The following is an 18,853-nucleotide window of genomic DNA, read 5'->3' as shown; positions in this document are numbered from 1 at the left end:
ACTAATAATGAAAAAATGAGAGCTCAAAAAAGTTGTTTAAAATAATCTTGGGATCAGTTCTGAACTCTGCTGGGAATTTTTTGAAGGAAAAATGAAATTCGTACCTGAACTTACCGACAACTTCTCATAGACAAAGCAGTTTATTTTGCTTTTCTATAATAAAAATTATAAAAATTGATTACTTCAAGCAGTAACTGTAAAAAGTCATTAAGCGAATGACAGTTTTAAAAAAAAAATTAGATATAAAAACTGAGGTATTACTACATCAATGACCTGCTGAAAATGGTACTTTTTAGGATCTGTTTCACACTCTTCTCCTTCCACCATGACAGTTCTGTGTAGAAATAAACAAACATCTGGCTTTTCATTGTTGATTTTCATAAATAGGTTAGCAAGTAGGACCAAAACCTAGTCCTGTTGTAGAGTACGATTAGTATTGCTACAGTATCTTCTGTTATCATGCAGCTAATTCAAATGAATAAACTGGGCAAAGAGAAAAAAGGCCCATCCACATGATGGTAACACTTTGAGTGAAGCATCAGGCTGTGGTGAATGTGGGGCTGTAGGTGTTGGAGGGGTCTGCAAAGAGAGGATCTGGCAAGTCTTCACTGATGCCAGGCACCAGTGGGAATGTTGGGAATGCTGGGTGCCCTTCACAGTGACCCATGTGTGCAAGAGAGATAAGTGGGAAATGTGGGGGAATAAGCGAGCGTCCTTGAAAAGTGTATAAGGTGCACTGTATAAACAACAGCAATACTCCAGTCGACCTAAATGCACTAATAGATTTTCCGTGCCGTGCAGTCGCAAAGAGCCTCATCATACCGAGCTTGTAGGGCATGAAGCCTCCTGTGTTTGGGGTTTAAGGCAGAACTAATTCAAGTTTTCATTAAAATTCTCACTCTATATTTGTCTGTCTGTGAACCGCTAATTGGAAAATATCTCAGGGAATCAAGATTGGCCTTGGACGCCGAATTTGGGGTATGAAATTGAGAGCAGATGTTTATAGTCTAATTAAGTCAAATATTTATTTCTTTGACATTTTGGTCTCTTTTGTTGTGTTGTGCTAACCCCTTATAGTCGAATAGTCAGCAAAAAAAGTTCAAAGCAGTTACAGAGTGGAAAAATAGACAGCTACAATCTTCTCAGGGCATTTAAAGGAGCTGTGTTATGGTAATTTGTCTCTGTGATACCCCTATGCATGGTAAATCTAGGTTTTGTGTTTAGCATCCATCACGTTCTTATCAGACCTGTTGGGGTGTACCGCTTCCTGATTGATTAGTTGCTCGTGCAAAGTGGAAGCTGCAGGGTTTTGGTGTTTGTTTTTTTTGTACAGACAACCCAGAAAAAGACAAAGAGAGAAGCCAGCAAAGGAGTAAATGTGGCACAGAGATCGCTTTCAGGAGCATTAAAGCTCTGGAGTGTCTTGCACCAGAGGAGTGAAGGCCATGTTTAGAAAAGTGTGGAATGCTTTGGCCCGTTATTGTCCCGCTGGTCTGGTGATGGTGGTGTCAGGTTAACTGTGAGCCCGAGTTACTCGCATTCCCATCGTCCCCTCCCTAAAAACACCCAGCCATCCCAGCCCAGCTCTGGGACTGGATCCTCAACTCATCTGCCATCATTGTCTCACAGGCTTCTCGTTCATCATATAGAGACAGGTATGCTAAGCCTTCTGCCCACATTAACATTCATCGGATGTCAGTGGGTGTAAGGTGGGAAGGACAGAGTCACCTTTTCCAAGTTTTCTTTTTCTTCTTCTTCTTTTTTTTTCAGACAAATCGATAAACATTCAGGCTGACAGCCAGAAAGATAACAAACTCTTGCTTATCAAGGACCCGTGAAACAAAGCCACTGGAAGGAACTCTGCATATTTTAGGCTCACTATAGTCCTCATATACAAAAGCACATTTGTATGTGACCATAACCTTAAGCATGCGCGTGTGCGCGCGCACACACACACACACACACACACACACACAGTCGCACAAGCTATTCTTGTCTGAACCACTCATCTGAAAAAGTGCCGAGCTGGTTATGTTACACTGGGACGGGCCGTGGAGGATTTGAAGGTCAGATGTTGAAGCTGGATAACCTCTCAGGCAGTTTAATGTCACTGTCATTGTTGTTGGCTCGGTACCGTGCTGCTGACTGCACAACTTCTAATAAAGTTAAACTTGCCCATTATGGGAATAATTGTTCTGGTTAGGCGGAATGTGGGCTCAGTCTGTGTGTGGCCGGGCATCGCCTCCCTCCAATGTAGCTCTAAATGCTTCACTTCCCTCGGGGAGGTTTGTGTTGCTCTGCTTCTCTTTGCCTTCACACACACAAACGCGCACACACACACATTGAGCCTCGAGGCTGGTTCCATTGGACAGTTCACAGATCAGATTCACTGACATTTTAAAACGGGACAACAATGTGAAATCTCAAACAGTCAGATGTAAATTTCAAAGGCGGGATGCAAATGAACTGGGACGGTGGTGGAACAGCAGAGGATGAATGCAGATTAACTTTGTCATTCAAATTGATGGTTAGATATCAAAAACTCGGTTCTTGAAATAACCTCAGTGCTGACAGGACTTTGCTGTCATTGTTTAGAAGGAGAGCCAGTGGAAAAATCACTGAAATGCCACTCAGTGTGGTTTGTAGTCCCAGATTTTATGAAGTCCCGCGTCAACAATTCCCTTTTTTCCAAATTCCATTTAAAACCTCAGGAATCTTCCCCACTGTGTCACCCACTGCTGGTGACAGAATATTCTCAATGACAAAATAAACCATGAGGATTTCTTTTATTCTGATTCTGCAAAAAGCCGCTGTAATCCACTGGATACAGAGAGTGGAGGGATACGAGCGGTCTCTGAAGTTTTACATTAAAAAAGCATTCTGTTAGATATTCTGCTTCTTTTTTATACCAAATGATGACTGATTTAGATCTGCATATAAGTATTGTCTGTGAGCCAAATCAAATTGTTGGTTTGGAGATGGACAGATGCAATCAAATTATGCTAATGAAAAAAATAGTGCCAGCATGAAAATATAGAAAACTGCAGTTCCTCGAATGGCCACTTGAGACTCAACCCAAATGCAAGTCAGTCCCCGTAGACCCCATGTTGAAAGGTTTACAGTGTTTTTAAAAAATCTATGAAGTGTTTTCTATTTTTCACAGTGGAACTTTAGGTTTGGAGCAGCACAGTTTTGAGGTGGCTAGCACTGTTTCCTCACAGCCTTCTGCCCTGTCACAGCTGGGATAAGCTGATAATGAAGAAATGATGCTCTAGTAAGTGAAAGAAATCTATCAGTATGAGTATTTGGGTTGAAATAAGTGTTAAATTATAAAATGAAAAGTTAGACTGTACTGTAACTATAAAAACTTTTTTGATTTGATTTTGTTTTTTACTGCGGATCCAACTGAAAATGAGGAAGACATTTCTATAATTATGAAATATTTGGAAAAAACAGTAAGATTTGTCATTTAAATGTCTGTTATTACTAATTTATTGCTAATTCAGGCCCGTTGGCCTTACACACCTCCCCTAGTACATACAGTTTAAAGTTTACTTGCTCCAACTGTACTACCAAAAAGTTGAAGAAAATGACTTTCCAAAAATGAAACTAAATATTTGTGTTTTTTAGAGATTTACATCTTCGGTAGAAATGCTAGAATTCCCCAGCTAGCATAGTCAGGCTAGGGAATTTAAACAAGAGACACCCGCAATTTCTGTCTAGAAATAGTCACGGAATATACTGGCATTGCGTAAGGTATGCAATTTGTCAGGCTTGTCTTTTCCTTGGTTTTTGTGTTTTGTTTTTTTTTTTTGTTTTTTTTTCATGCGACTGACAGGATACTGATCATAGATCGGACCTCAAAACAAAAGTTTTCTAAGGAAATCCCAAATCATTGGCACGTTGCAGTAAATTGTACAGAGTGTGTTTGGCGTGCAGTCGCTCGCTGATCCCTATCGCTGTGATTAGAACTGTCATTAGTTCCAGCTCTTCCAGCTCCAGCAGAGCCTAAAAAAACACATTTATCTGTGGACGCGTAAAGTATTAGAATGCACACGGACGCGAACAGAGTCCTTTTTGTGCGACTCTGTAGGACACTGCACTCACTTCCTGGCTTGACTCAACCCTTACTGTAACCTTAAGCCAGATCTTCACCCTGAATTATAAGGATTTATAGTATTGCAACTTGATCGTTGTCAGCAAAACCAAAGTCAAATTATTGAGATTACATAAACAGATTTATGTCTCTACAGCATGAGTAATACAAGTGCACAAACAAACACGCAGACGCACACACTATAAAAACGTCTGTGTGCCACACGCTAACAGCTCTCACTCTCTGTATTTGTTGTTGTTTGCTTTGTTTGTGTGTGTTGTCCTGCCTCCGTGTTGCCCCGTGTGTGTTTTTGCATGGTGTCTTTGTCCGCATGTGCATGTTTGTCTTTGCCATATGTTTGTCATTTGCGAGGAGCTAAAAAAAAGGATTTAAAAGCCATTCGTTTAAGGACTCTGCTCCGTTTCCGTCGCTGCCTATAGGACCGCAGTTTACATTTTCTCTGTATTAATGAACAGAAGTGGTGTGTGCCGGCTGGCTTGGCTGCGAGGTTAGATCTGTGTACTTTCTGTTCGATGGGCAGATGTTTGTGTGTAAACACTCCTCCTGCTCCAGATGGGACTTCAAATGAATCTGTCAGCTGCCAAAAAGGAAAATGTGTACGAGTGCTTTTAATAGATGATTTATAAATACAGACTGTGTGTGTGACATCTTTTTTGGCTCATAGAATCTTCCCACGTTTTGTTCTGGACTCTTACATCAGTGTATTATATGCACAGTATGAAGTCGTTTGTTAGGGTTTTTTTCAGTTTTTCATGCGGTATCAGTACCCCTGTGATCTTTAAGCTTTCAGGGGATTTTTTTGTGCATTGTCCTGTTTGTAGGAGTTTTCAAGTATTCAGATTGTGATGTTTCTGCAGGCATGGTGGAATGTGTTTGAAGTACTGGTAGGAGTATGTGGCCCTCTGCCCCAATGGCTCCCTTGTGCTGTCTGAAGTGTGCCAACCCCTTCACCCTTTTCTCTCCCTCCACCAAAGGGCCCCCTCGTGCTCTCTGCTCCCGGCTCAACCCTTACCCCGCTTTAACTCCCATTGGGCCTCCTGCTCTCTCCTGCCCTGACCCTGATCCTGACCCTTTCCCCATCTTCTCCCCTCTCCCCTCCATCTTCACCTGGTGTCCACGCTGCCCTCTATCTGTCCTCATTTGCGTCTGTGCTTGTGGATGTCCCATTATCCTCAGGTCTTCTGGGAGCTTTAACCTCTTCCATTTCTTGCCCTTGCCTTTGACAAGCTAGCGCTTGATGCTAGGAAAGAGGAATGCGTCCGCTCTGTGGCGAACAGTCAAACAAAAATACGCCACTTGTATTTCTTGAGCGAAGGAAACGGCGATATTATGGTGTGAAGACAGATGGCTGCCAGTTCTCATCATCTTCTCAATAACTTGACCCCACATCTGGCTCCAGGGAGCCGCCACACAGGCAGGCAAGGTGTTCATGCACTGCGAGAGATTCATGTGCGGGTTTTATGCATACAAGTGTGAAGAAATGAGAGGTTGGATCCCCATAGTGCAATGTTTATAAGACCTCACTTATTGGGTTAGCAGGATATAAATGAAAGGCTGTCATTCCAAGTCCTTTTTAATGGGAACGTAATGTAGATCATGATCCTTTATGATCACTTAAATCTTAAGGCTTAGAGCTCATTCTTCTTTTCTTTTTATATGACTGTTGCGCCTCTGTGTCTGTCTTTATTGGCTCGTGTTGAGTTGGCCTCAATGAAAAGTTCAACAGCCAAAGTGGAAATACTAGTTTTCTTCTGGGCAACACAAATTACCCCAGTCACAAACACATTCAGACAGAAGCGGCACTCGAAACAACGCTTTGGCTTGACCGCCGCTATTGAGAAATGGAAGCAAAAAGTTGCTACACTCTCTCTTCTGTGACAAGTACTGATGCAATCTACCGATAACACTCAGCCTTGTTTGACAGAATAAGACGTTTCCTCCTCATCGGGCCAGCTGACCCTCTTGTGAGGAGACTTTAGTAGAGCGTGAGATCAGTGATGGCCAACGCCTAGCTGGTGTGGCGTGACTGAGTGAAAAGTAGACGCTTTGACTCTCTTATATAAGCGCATTACAGAGAGGCTTTAGTTTACACTAAAGGTGCAGTTGTGTTCGAACTGATGGAAGTTTAGTCATTTCTTGCCTTAAATGACCACTGCTATTGAGTACGTTGAGGCCCAGTTTCTTTTTGTTCAACCTCAGGACTTGTTGTAAGAGCAGTAGATTATTCCAGATAAAAGTTTGGTAAATCAAGGAAAAGAGAACGCTTGGTACACAGCAACACAACACACCCTTCAGTCTATCTTTATTTTCCCCAAAGAGCTGCCCGAGTGGGCAAGCCCAAGCTGCTCTGTATCAAACAAGCCGGGCTTCCTGATGCGTGATAAGTGATGAAGAACTGGTCCGGGTCCACGGAGAACAACCCCAGAGAGACACCGAGAGGTCGCAGGGCATGTCAGAGGTCACGAATGAGGAAGATGAAGAGAGATTGGGTCGAGCTCCTCGTGGGATCTCAACACAGATGGCAACGGGGGGTAATAAGAGAGGGAGCTGCTATTGCTGTGCAAATCAAAACATGGGAACTGCAGCTACTGCCGTCTGTTGCTGATGATCTGAAAGTGTGTCTGCACGCATGAGAGCAAACAACACCTTCAAACATGCGCTCCCACACCTATAAATGAAACACTCGACTGAAAACATGACAATCAAACAGGAAAACTTTCTGAGCGGCACAATTAAGAGGTTTGTTTTCCGAATGTCCAAAATAGCTGACGTGCTGCCCATTAATCTTTCATGGAGCTCGAGGCAGAAAATCCCCATTATGCTACAGAAAGGTACACAGAGTTGGACGAGTTGTTTATTTACCATGAAATTTAAACTGCGGGGGTCATTAGCTCATATTATAATTGGTGTCATATACGCTTTTCCTTTATGGTCTGGTCTCAGTTCAGGGCGGCACTGGATGGCAGGTGTGACTAATTAGACTGCATGTGTACTACTATGTGCGTGCGTGTGTGTGAAAACAAGCCTGAGATGAGAGTGGAGCATACAGATGTGCATGCATGCTTGTACTCCCTCATGACTGATTGGTGCAGGGCTTGTAGCATTTGGCCCTCTGCTGTAGGATGACCCCCAGTTGAAGTCCTGCAAGCTCTGGGGACCAGCTGCTGAAGTGGGTGCCTTCTGTCTCAGATGGCGCCCTCTGTAGTCTCTTTACCAGAGTAATGAGAGTTTTAAAGGGTGTAATAAAAGTGTTATTTTTCAAGAAGATCCAATCTGAGTTGGGTTAAACTCCGGAAGCAGGACAAAACAAGGGAATGTAAATGGCTTCACAGTCTGTTAGTCATATCGTCAAACTCGTGTCTCTATCTTTCCTTTTCAGCAAGTTAGGCTAATTACCTCCTGTCCTGGCTCCCTTGCGCAGTAAAAGTCAAATCTCTCAGCAGACGAGCGTTTCCTGGTTGGCAGGAAATTGACTTTTGAGATAAAAGCTATTTGCATAAAGATGGTAGGAAAAATGTGCATGTAATTATTAGCAGGGAGATGGAGAGTTGGGTCAGAACTTATTCCTTCTTGAGGGTAAAGTCCTTGTCTTGATAGTTCTTTGGTTATCTTTATTATAGTTCTTTGATTCTGTTGACGTATTTGATGTTTTCTTATCACAGATGTTGGCCTAAGGATAGTTCCCATGCATTTGGCTTAGAACGAGAATCATTATGCAGTCCAAATGTGCTGATTTATTGCGATGCTATCGAGTAACGAACCTATGTTTTCTTAGATGGAAAACAGGCAGCGGATTTACCACCAAGAGGGAACGTAACCTGCCGAGCCAGATGGTTCATTACACAGAAACATCTGAGGAGCGCTTGTTTGGAAAGCTGTTTGGAAAGCTGTTTGGAAAACGGCAGTCACTTTCAAAAAGGAGAAGGTGATTGAAGGCGGCATCTATCACTGTACAGTTTAAACCAGGGCCATGGGTCTCATTAGCTCCTCCATGGACACTGATTGGTCCGAATCAAGCCAGTGGTGTGATGGATTTTAGTTTAATCTTGTTACAGTCCAGCTGCCAGACAGGGCACCAGGGAGTGTTTTCTGAATTTCATGGAGGTTTAGAAACACGTTAGTGGAAGCAGATAAGGTTAGCTTGGTGTCTTCTTCTTTAGGGGTTGGCACAGCAGAACATCTGCCTCCATCTCACACTCTCCCTAGCATCCTCCTCTGGTACACCAGCCCTCTGCACGTCCTCTGTCACTACAACCATGAATCTTATCTGTGGTCTTTCTCTTTTCGTCCTGCCTGCCAGCTCTGTATTCAACATCCTTTGTCTAGCATTTCCACTATCAACGTTCTGCACATGTCCAAGGTTAGCTTAGTGACTGAAACCTGGTCTCTCTATCCAAAAGCATCTTTAATCTTACAACATAACTTTTTTTTTTTATCACAGGTTAAACAGTCACAGATATCCTTAACTTAAGCAGAAATACAAATACAGCTGTAGATTCATCTACAGGCAACACCTTGTGAATAGCAGAGCAGCCAAATGAGGCTTATTGAGTGCAAAACACTGAATTCCGAAGTCATATGGGAGCACTGGACTAGCTCTTTGTTGCAGTGCCTTGTTGCCTAAAATACACATCTCTGTATAACACTGTAACTTTTCATGTCGATATAAGTTTTCGACCAGATGAATATGTTTATAAAGCAGCTTGACAGGTGTTATTTGTTGAATCAGACAGAAGCAGGCGCACTGTTTCCTCCCATTTCCCGACATGTCAGATGGTTTGCTGGGAAATATAGGAAGTGTGTGTGGTTTTAAACTTAGTTAGCTTTTAAGTAACCTCACAAGCTTGACGAGCTGTTGTCGCCTTCCTGTTGAAGTGTTCCTACAAACCAGTCCTTGTAGTTCCCCCTCAACATCAGCCGCACCAGCATACATGCATTAGCAAGGGCTCACCTTCCAAAGACCGGCTGACTTTAGAAGACGCACTTCACTTGGACGTGATGATGTGGAGCTTTGGCTGCTGTGTTAGATGAGACATGTTTTGGAGGTCGGTGTAGATGTCTGTATGCGATAGGGTTTGGTAGAAACACGCTCTTTCTGTTTCAGATGGAAGTCCTTTGGTAGTCTGTGGTTCTGGCCAGGTAATGAGCTGCTATTGAAACCTCATGTCTCAGTTACATTTACAGTTTGCTTTTAGCGTTTTGATATTTTATCTCCATCATGGAAATCTAGATGCCAAAAAATGCCCAGTGTATATCCGCGGTTTTATTTCCATCCACTTCAACATGTCCACAGCCAATTTAAGAGAGGGCAGCTCTGTCATCCAGTGGCAATGCAGAAGCAGAAACACACTGATTGACTCTGGTTTAGCTCAAATTGCCTGAATGTGTTGAGATCATCTAAAACGTATGGTGAGAATCTTGTGGGTTTTATAGAAAGTAAGGCAGAGCTGTGTAATTTGCATTTGTAATTCATTGATGAATAGTAAATACATTTTTTTAGCCTGATGAACGAGGAACCAAAGGCATGCAAGCATAACAACCAACTCCTCAATCCTTAGCTTAGGCCAATTCTGGTGAAGTTTGGTGCTGCTAATTTACATTTTCCCCAGTTTAAAGCTCTTAACTCATTGGTTTCTAAATTGGATAAGCACATCTCTTATCTGAGGGTTGCCGGTTCGGTCATCTACCAAGCCTCTCATGGGAGTGTATGCACTAATTGCTGGTCAAAGGTGAGAGATTACTGCAGCAATGTTCTCACGCCATGTCAGCATTAGCACCGATGGTATCCAGCGCCGTGATTGATCATCACAGAGCTTTAAACTTTGCCTAACTTCACCACAGAGCCAATGTGTACAAAACAAACACGAAAGGGACAAAAAACAGAATCAAACACCCCCTACGAAAGGCAACAGAATTGACCCAATTGGCTTAAGAGAGACTTCTGGCAATACTTAATCTTCCTCTGTGGTCTTCTAGCTTTATACTGTTGTGGGAATGATGCTGGGACTGGAATGATGTCTAAACTGTGTACAGATCCTGTTCATCCTAAACACATGGGATATTATAAATGTTTGTGTCTGCTCTGTTTTTAGTGGCAGAACTGAATTATACAATCTTAGCTAACACACACATTTGATTTCCTAGAGGCACTATTGCTCACACACATATACAAATGCTCAGTGCCCTTTCTAGAGAATACTTCATGAGTCAGCAGTCACTCATGTCATTGCATGGGTAGAGATTAGGAAAATGAGGTTTAGATGAAATATATGGGATGATCTATTTACTGTTTTTCAAGTACATCAAATATTTTTCTAAAGGTTTGATTTTTGTGTATTTTTTTTTTTGCATTCGATGGCAAATTAATCCAATTTTCCTCAGAAAGCTCATATGTGAAAGTGAAAGTGATCCCCAGCAGCTGAATAAAATATGTGATTCATGGGTTAAATGCATCAGAAAGCACATCGGAAATTTTGTCCTGCTACACTGGCTTTTTGTATTCACCACTGGGTGGCTCTTGAAAGTTTGATAAGTGTCCTACCCCAGGCCATTAAATAGAAGCTTTTGATTTTGGGAAGAAAGCCTCTCTTTCATTTTTCTGGTCCAAGTCTTTGCTTCCCATTCAGCCAACCTTTAGGCGATCACCATCTTCAGCTGTTATGGGATAATCAATTGTATTTATTGCCTAGTATTGGAAGGGAAAAGACCTATAAATAACCGTATGGACCTCCGCAGTCTGGCCATGTTAGCCACGGTGAATAGCACAGATAAAATCATGCTCCTCTCCACACCCACTTCCATTAAAGGTCTTCCACTGTTTGAGTCTTCTAACAAACAGCACATGGTTCCTGTTTTAGAAAATGATCTCTTAGTGCTTTTTTCTTTTTGCTGTGTAGTTTGTTTCTCCAAACTAACAGATGGACAGTGGATTTGAAAGGTAAATGTCCTCCTGCAGGGGGGTTGGCTGTGGATCATTGTATGCACTGGTGTTCGAGTTACATGAGATGAGATGAAGTTAGCAAGTAATGAAATGTCACGCTACTAACAGGCAGGGAAAAAGATGACATCATAATCCACATGGAGGGTCCACCTGAACAACATTTTTCCCCCACTCTGAGTATGGGGTAATAGTCCCCTATAGGGCCCCTTCACTGCTACATATGGCGACCTCTGTACCCTTTTTATATTTTAGACTTCCTGTTTTACGTATGTCAGTGGTTCTCACAATTTTGAGTTATTCCATCTGCAGTAAAAAGTATCTTGGTTGAATTTTAGTGAAATAAAGGCCAGTTTGATGGCATAAATGAATGCTGTTCGTGTTTATTTTCCCTCTCATAAGCTTAGTTTTGTTCCGTATTTTTCCCCTGACATCAGAGGATAACCATCCAACCATCCATGTTCTTCAGCTCATCCAATTCAGGGTGGAGCTGGAGGACCCTGAGATGGAGCCCACCCTATGACACCTATCCCAGCTGTCATAGGGTGATATCATCCATGCTGTGGGTGGTTGAGGCCGGTTCTACAGTTTGACACCTGTTGATCTTTATATTATTTGGTGTTTAGTATCAGACCTTTAATATAAACCAGTTATGTTAGGATTTAATTTCTGGAAGGTTAAGAAGTCACGATTTACACGATTTAATTCATGATTTAAATGTGTTTTAAATGTGTAAACAGACACGCCTTGAAATCAGGTCTGTGTCCATATGAGTGGACTGTGAGGACAAACCTTATGAAAACATCTGAGCGGGTCTATAGAGCTGATGTCTCTGTGCTGGACAGCCAATGGAAGTGCTGATGGTTTGGTGGCCCAGCGGATGAGATTCAGTCACAATTAATAAAACTGCAGCACCACTTCCCGCTGTGAAAGCCCAGCAGCAGTCTGGGATAATTTTCAAATATTCCATTGTTTTCCCTTCTCTTTGGTTTTTGGACTCTCATTAAATCGAGTGTGTTTGCATGTGTGTGGAGATGCAATCGTGCCAGTATGTGTGCTTGCACAATCTGCTGTCTGCATGAATATGACTTGGGAGACTTGGTGTCTCGGTCACAAACTTAAATAGGATGCAAATTTATGAATACTTTGTGCTGAATAGCTGGCAGTATCCTCAGAGGAGCAACTTTTGTTTTGGTTGGAGCATCACGCTGACCCTCATTCCACTCCCACAGCCTCATCCCTCACCATGACTTTCACCCATGCACATGTGACCCATAGTTTGTTGATCGCTGCTCGCAATAAAAGTTTAAGATAACACTTTTGAGTGGGAGGGTGTTTGATTTCTGAAGTTATCTCTGCTATTTCCGAGTACTTTTCAGAGATTCACTTTTCAGCTCGTATCTTGAAGGAGTTTAAAAATATCTTCTTTGGAATCTAGACCTAAGTAGTAGCTGCTTGCATCCCCATTTCTCTTGATTTCTGGTTCAGAGCTGTGGAAGTTATATGCCAGCACACTGCCTTATGAGGATAATTTTATCACAGGAATACAAAAGCAAGGCTTTAGAGTCAGATGAGCGTTGCAGGGGGTTAAGCTGCACTTTCAAGTCGCATCCACTTGTTTGAAAACCAGGTCTTATATTCTTCCTGCCTCCTGCCATCTTAGTCCCGTCCAACTGACCTGACATCATCCGTCCTGCAGGCGCGCACAATGCTAACACACGCTGTTGTGCTGAATGGCTATCATTCTGGGCTTAGTGTTATCTGGATGCTCATTTCCTGCTCCTCACACCTCACTGCCCTGTGCTCAAACACACACACACAATCAAATGCATACACAGCAAGAGAGGGAGGAGGGGAGATTACAAAGGTAGTCACAGAAGTTAAAGGTTACTAAGTCTTCACCTCCCGGTGATTGTGGGTCAGTGTGTTGTGCACCCTTGTGCTTTGCACGCATACGTGTGTGCGTTGAAGGTGGACAAAGCGGGGCTTGTGTACACGAGCGCGCAGCTGCAGTGACCACATCGTGTTGATGAGGTCTTAATCAGAGCGCTTACAGCTGGGGTTAGAAGGTCGCTGGGTGACTCTAGGTTTTGATTGGGCCCCTGGGAACCTGAGCGAGCCTGAGGGCACGATGGCAGGGTGGCAGCGGAGGGCCGCAGCGCCACGACATGGCTGATTTCTCTCGGTCAGTGCACCCAGCATGTTTCTTTCTTTTTTTTTTCCCTTTTCCTTTTTTTTTTAAAACACATAGGTACTCACACAAATGCACACACATCTGATTGGGCACCACACAGAGACAATAGCCAGAGGTTTGTTATGGCAAGACAGGAAGGGTCTATTGTGAAACTAAACCAGCTCTTGTACTGCAAACAGTCTCTTCAGCTCAAAATCTTTGCAATGAAGTTATCAGTAAGCTAAATGTGTAATTGTAGAAGACGGAATATAAAAGATTGGAATGGTTTAGTGGGTTTTTATAGGGAGTCTGCATCCACACTGTGGACTGTGTCTGGAGGCAAGGATGGCTCACACAGATCTGGAGAGTTTAGAGAGCTTTTGTGCTTGAGATCTGTGGGCATGTTTTGCGTGTTCGTCACGGTCACACAGTTTCTAAAAATGCCCTCTAAATTTCAGTAAAAGTTTAAAATAAATCAAAAGCTGCCACTGGAAATTTGGAGCGCAGCTTCCCTGTCCACGTTTATTTACATGAGCGTTTGAAAGTGCAAGAATTTTTCCCTTGTGGGCCACTGAAAGAGATTTGTGACTGTGGCCTTTTTTGTTCCAGTGTGGAAAAGAAAAATGAGGTGGTTTTTGACCAGACTACTACTATATGTATGGTGCCTGAAGCAGCAGAAAATGTTTGGTGCTGTGCCACCAACAGCAGCAGAAAATACTGACCACACACAACCCATTGACAGAATATAAAGCGATCGTTATGCTGGTCCAAGGACCAGAAGATGAACAGTTTGGTTTGGTATTGGGGAGTTTAACACCACAGCAACATCCTCTCCTGTATGGGTGGTAAAAATCTGAAAAAAAAAAAAATTACAAGACATTTTAAACATGCAATCTGAATATTTCTTTGCTTACATGAAATTACATGCAATTATAATAATTAAAAGTTCGATCAAAGGTTGACCTAGAGGAGAACTTCCTGCTGTCCCTCCACAGAATACCTTTGTGATAGCCTAATGGTCTTCTCTGGCCCCAGAGCACGCATCCCCTTCTTTGCTTTAAGCTCTTAAAAGTCCAAGAAAAGAACTATAAAATGAAATATGAAAGAAGAAAAGGTGAAGCAGAGGTCACTGCAGAGCAGTTGCTCAACAGCGACTGGTTTTCCTCCATCCAGCAGACGTTCTTGGGAAGCACAGCTGCAGTCAGAACCAATCAGTTTCTTTAAGAACCAGTAAGTGTAACATGTATTTATGTTCTGAATAAGTATATGCCATATACTTTTGATACAGTGACATGCCCAGATCCTGTCCTATATATCATGCGCATCCTTTAATATGCAGTATTAGATCCACATCACGTTTCTTAGTGATGTCTAACATCTGTCTTGTTTCAGGAAGCAGATGCTTTGTAGCACTCTGCCCTTCAGGATTACTCAAAATTAGAGGCCTTCCTTTCCTTCTATAGGAGACTACATGTTTGAATGTTGATTTTTCTGCCCAGTGTTTAAATGCTGCTGTTTATTCAACCTTGTCCCTTCTGATCCTAAAATGCTCACTGAAAATAAATGGATGGGGATGTGCCGTGTTAGGTGAGGATGAGTGGATGACGATACTGGGTGGAAGATGCAAACATCGCCTTTTGCTCTAATGGACCCAGCTGTTGGAGCGGTAATCACGCACATACAGTCTGTGACAAATGAGCAACAAAGCCCTCTAATTCAAGGAACCGCTGTCCACATGAAGAAAAGCAGCAGTTAAGGTGCTTCCTCGTGTCACTGTGAATCCTTGCGGCTCCATCAGTCCACAATAATATTTTACTTTAATCCGTTTCAGGGTCAGCCGCCCAGGTTTGGCTATTCTCGTACCTTCAGTCTCTTTCATTTCTGTTTCTTCATATTGCGAAATATAAATCTAGAGAGCTTGGCTGCCCTTTAAGCATTTCAGTTTTTATCTGCTTGTTGGTGAATGATGACAGACACGCATAAATACACACACTTTTTAGCTCACGCTAAAAGACAGTCTTTCTCACGAGACCAGCACACTGACAGGCACACACCCACAGCAGAGAAAGGTTAAAGCAGTGTAATCAAAGCCACACTGGTTCATTTCATAGTTCAGATGTTTCTGTTTTAGAGGACTGATTGACAAAATTATTAACCCTTTTGTGATACAGTAAAATATACTGACTGCTTTATGGTTAGAGCATAAAAATGATAAACAGAGTGAGAACCCCAGTTCTGAAAAAGTTGGGACGCTGTGTAAAATGTAAATCAAAACAGAATGCAATGATATGTAAATCTTATAAAACTCATTTTCAATTTGATGGCAGCAAAATCTCTCAGAAAAGTTGAAATGGGGCCATTTTTAACCCTGTGTAAACATGTCTGAAGATCACGGGCCTTGTTCCTTGCACACAGAGATTTCTTCAGATTTACTGATTCTACTGATGATACTCTACACCAGGGGTGGGCAATTCCAGGCCTCGAGGGCCGGTGTCCTGCAGGTTTTAGATCTCACCTTGGGTCAACACACCTGAATCACATGATTAGTTCGTTACCAGGCCTCTGGAGAACTTCAGGACATGTTGAGGAGCTAATTTAGCCATTTAAATCAGCTGTGTTGGTTCAAGGACACATCTAAAACCTGCAGGGACACCGGCCCTCGAGGCCTGGAGTTGCCCACCCCTCCTCTACACTGTAGACGATGAGGTGGTCAAAGTCATTGAGGAACATTATTCTGAAATTATTTCACATTTTTAGACTGAGTTTTTTGCAGATCGATGAAACCTCTGTCCATCTTCACTTCACTTTGCTCTTTTTAGACCCAGTCATGATACTGGCCTGTCACAAATTAACCTAATTATTTGCATATTCCTCCAGTTGTTTCCTTCTAAAACCACTTGGTTTTCCAGTCTTTTCTTACCCCTGTCTCAACTTTTCTGAGACATGTTTCTGCCATCTATTTAAATATTTTCAACAATATAATAAAATGTAGCTGTTTAACTGTTTTTTTTTTTTTTGTTTTCTAATTTCTATTGTAAGTAAAATATGGGTTTATGGGATTTGCAGATCATTGTTTTCTGTTTTTAATTACATTTTATACTCTGTCCCAACATTTCTGGAATTGGGTTTGTAGATGCAATCCAAACAACTGTGGTAAAAATCAAAATTTGCCTTTGAGAATTTCAGTGCATTATAGTACAGCTTGTGCATGTCCATGGTCAGGCTTCGCTATGTGGCACTCAGTGATTCTAGTCTGCTATGCTGGACCCACAGGGTGTCTCTATAGGGAGATTAGTGGCCTTCCGCTGGCTCAGTTAGATTTGGGTCTTAGCATTGTTACAACAAGCAGACAAACTGCTTTGCAGCTCTTTTTCATTCAGCCCCGTTTTTTTCTGTTTTGTTTTGTTTTTTGGGGGGGTGACCCACCAACCGGGTGCTGGATGGATAAGAGGAAAAGGATGGTAACGAAAAGAAAGGATGTCAGGGAAGAAAAAAGAAACCAATGACATCCATCGTGAACAGTCATGTTTATTTATTTATTTATTTGTTTCTCTGGAAATCCCATCAGTCATCAGCGTGTGAGCAGAGGTAATCGTGTTTACTGCTGATTAATTGATAATTGATAAATGCTGTGGTGCAGTTTAGTGCTGAGAGGACCGTGAGCAGGACCATGTGGAACCCCCGCTCGTCCCGGAGATGAAAGACAGACCTCCCCTCATTGTTTTGGTCCTGCATCAGTTTGGTTTTTTTCAGGAGGCACCAACGAAGGCCAACGAAAGATCTCGATCCAGTCAGCCCCATTAAAAAAAATGTTGGGGATGGTGGTGGAGGCTGGGCAGGGGACTTCCATGCCAGGGGATGCCAGATGTGTGACCCAGCACATCACTCTGTGATAAGAGCGACAGCTGACTCTGGGAAGACGGAAAAGTCCAGACGAAAACAATTGTAGAGATATGGAAAAAAGAAAAAAGAAAGAGAATATGGGCAATGTGACAAATAGACGATTCAGAGATTCTAGCATGGGATAAAAGGGGTTTTTGAGAAGGAGAGAGGCTTCTGTTATTCATCTGCACTTCACATGTGCAGTCCTTTTTTCACTGAATGTACCAGCATGGTGAGTCCTCGAGGCATCAATAACCAGACGCTCACTCAACACAAGTTTCAGCCCTCTTTCCACCCCTAACAGACTATGTAATAAAACCAGTGTGTTTCACAGAGACTCTCTCTTTTGTCGTCCGCTCCTCCCCCCACATTTTATGTCTAATTACCTTACCAACACTAAGTCGGGCTGTGCAGGGTCACCTATTTATACAATGCTCGCGGGGGGCCGGGAAAAGATGATAGCGATTTATTGGTCGTGTTTTTTATTTTAATAGACTGCAGGCTCTGCAAGGCACACATGTTTGCTCCTGTTAGTGAAGGGATTTTTTTTTTTTTCCTCTTCACAGGTTATGACTGACCATCCATGAGCTAATGGCTAATGTTATCTGAGTGATCTGCTCACCACTAGATCCCCCGCTGTGTCTAACCTGGACACTGCAGAACAAAAACAGACCACATGCTGATCTGTGTTGTTTTAACCCTCTGGGGAGAGGGAAGAGATAAGTGATAAAGATCTCTGTCGGGCTTTTGGCCAATCCCTATTGTTCAGACGGAGAGAGGAATCCATCACTTCATCAGTTCGCTCCGCAGTCAGCGCAGGCACAGTAATGTTTAATGTCAGGGTACGGTATATTCTTTTGTATGTAGCAATGGAGGTTGTGCAAGAGCGAAAGAAGAGGAAAAGAAGGGGAGGAGATGTGGAAAAGAAAAAAGAGGCAAAAGTAGCAAAATGTGTGGATAAAGCTGTATGAGACAATTTACAATCAGGCAAAGAGAAATTTAACTCGGAGTCTTAAATCACAATCAGTGTGCTGATTGTGGACGCAGCAGGTCAATTTAAGTTGCATTAGCGTGAATAACGCAAACGTTCCTAAAATATCAGCCACGACAGCGAAAGACCCCAAGAGAATGTCTTCATTTACTTTGTGGGATTTAATAATCATCGAGTTACAGGAGTTACAGTGAGTGGGCTGTGCAGGACGCCAGTCGCCACAGGACCACCGCAACCACGGGGCTCCTCTGCAGTGTATCGCTTTCATCTCTTCTCCCATGAAAAACCTTTGTTACACCCCCCACCAAAAAACCCCCACTGTGTAGTCAACAAAGCGATTCATCTGAAACATAATTTTAGGAATCACTTTATATCACTTTACAACGTAAAAAGTAGCAATTCATCCACATCAGATCGACTGAGGTGCATGTTAAAGCGGAGAAGAGTCGTGCGTGTGCGTGTGCGTGTGTGTGTGTGTGTGTGTAGTCACCCCAGAGCCTCCCCTTAAAGTAGCCATAATGAGAACAGCATGTATTGAGCAGCAGAGAGAAAAAGCAGCAGAGTGCTGTTAGCTGTCTGTTATCAGTTGGCCTTTGATAGCACATATTCCAAATAAAATTAAACAGCCATTTAATTCATTAAATGTGGATTAAGTTTTAAAAATCTCTTTTATACACAAATCCTTATCCTCAGAACTACCTAATATTAGGTCCCAATACTGATATTAATGAGCCAAAAAAAAGAAAGGCACAA

The 18,853-nt window shown here is 42.5% G+C and overlaps 1 protein-coding gene across 3 annotated transcripts in view; it reads left to right on the top strand.

Annotated features, from left to right (window-relative positions):
• The window catches only part of col23a1a (collagen type XXIII alpha 1 chain a), a 127,265-nt gene that overhangs the window by 18,752 nt on the left and 89,660 nt on the right, over nucleotides 1-18,853 (top strand). The window lies entirely within an intron of this gene.

The sequence above is a fragment of the Oreochromis aureus genome, linkage group 2 (assembly GCF_013358895.1).
Source record: "Oreochromis aureus strain Israel breed Guangdong linkage group 2, ZZ_aureus, whole genome shotgun sequence".
Lineage (NCBI taxonomy): Eukaryota > Metazoa > Chordata > Actinopteri > Cichliformes > Cichlidae > Oreochromis > Oreochromis aureus.
The sequence above is the reverse complement of the archived record's forward strand: the minus strand, read 5'-3'. Positions and strand labels throughout refer to the sequence as shown.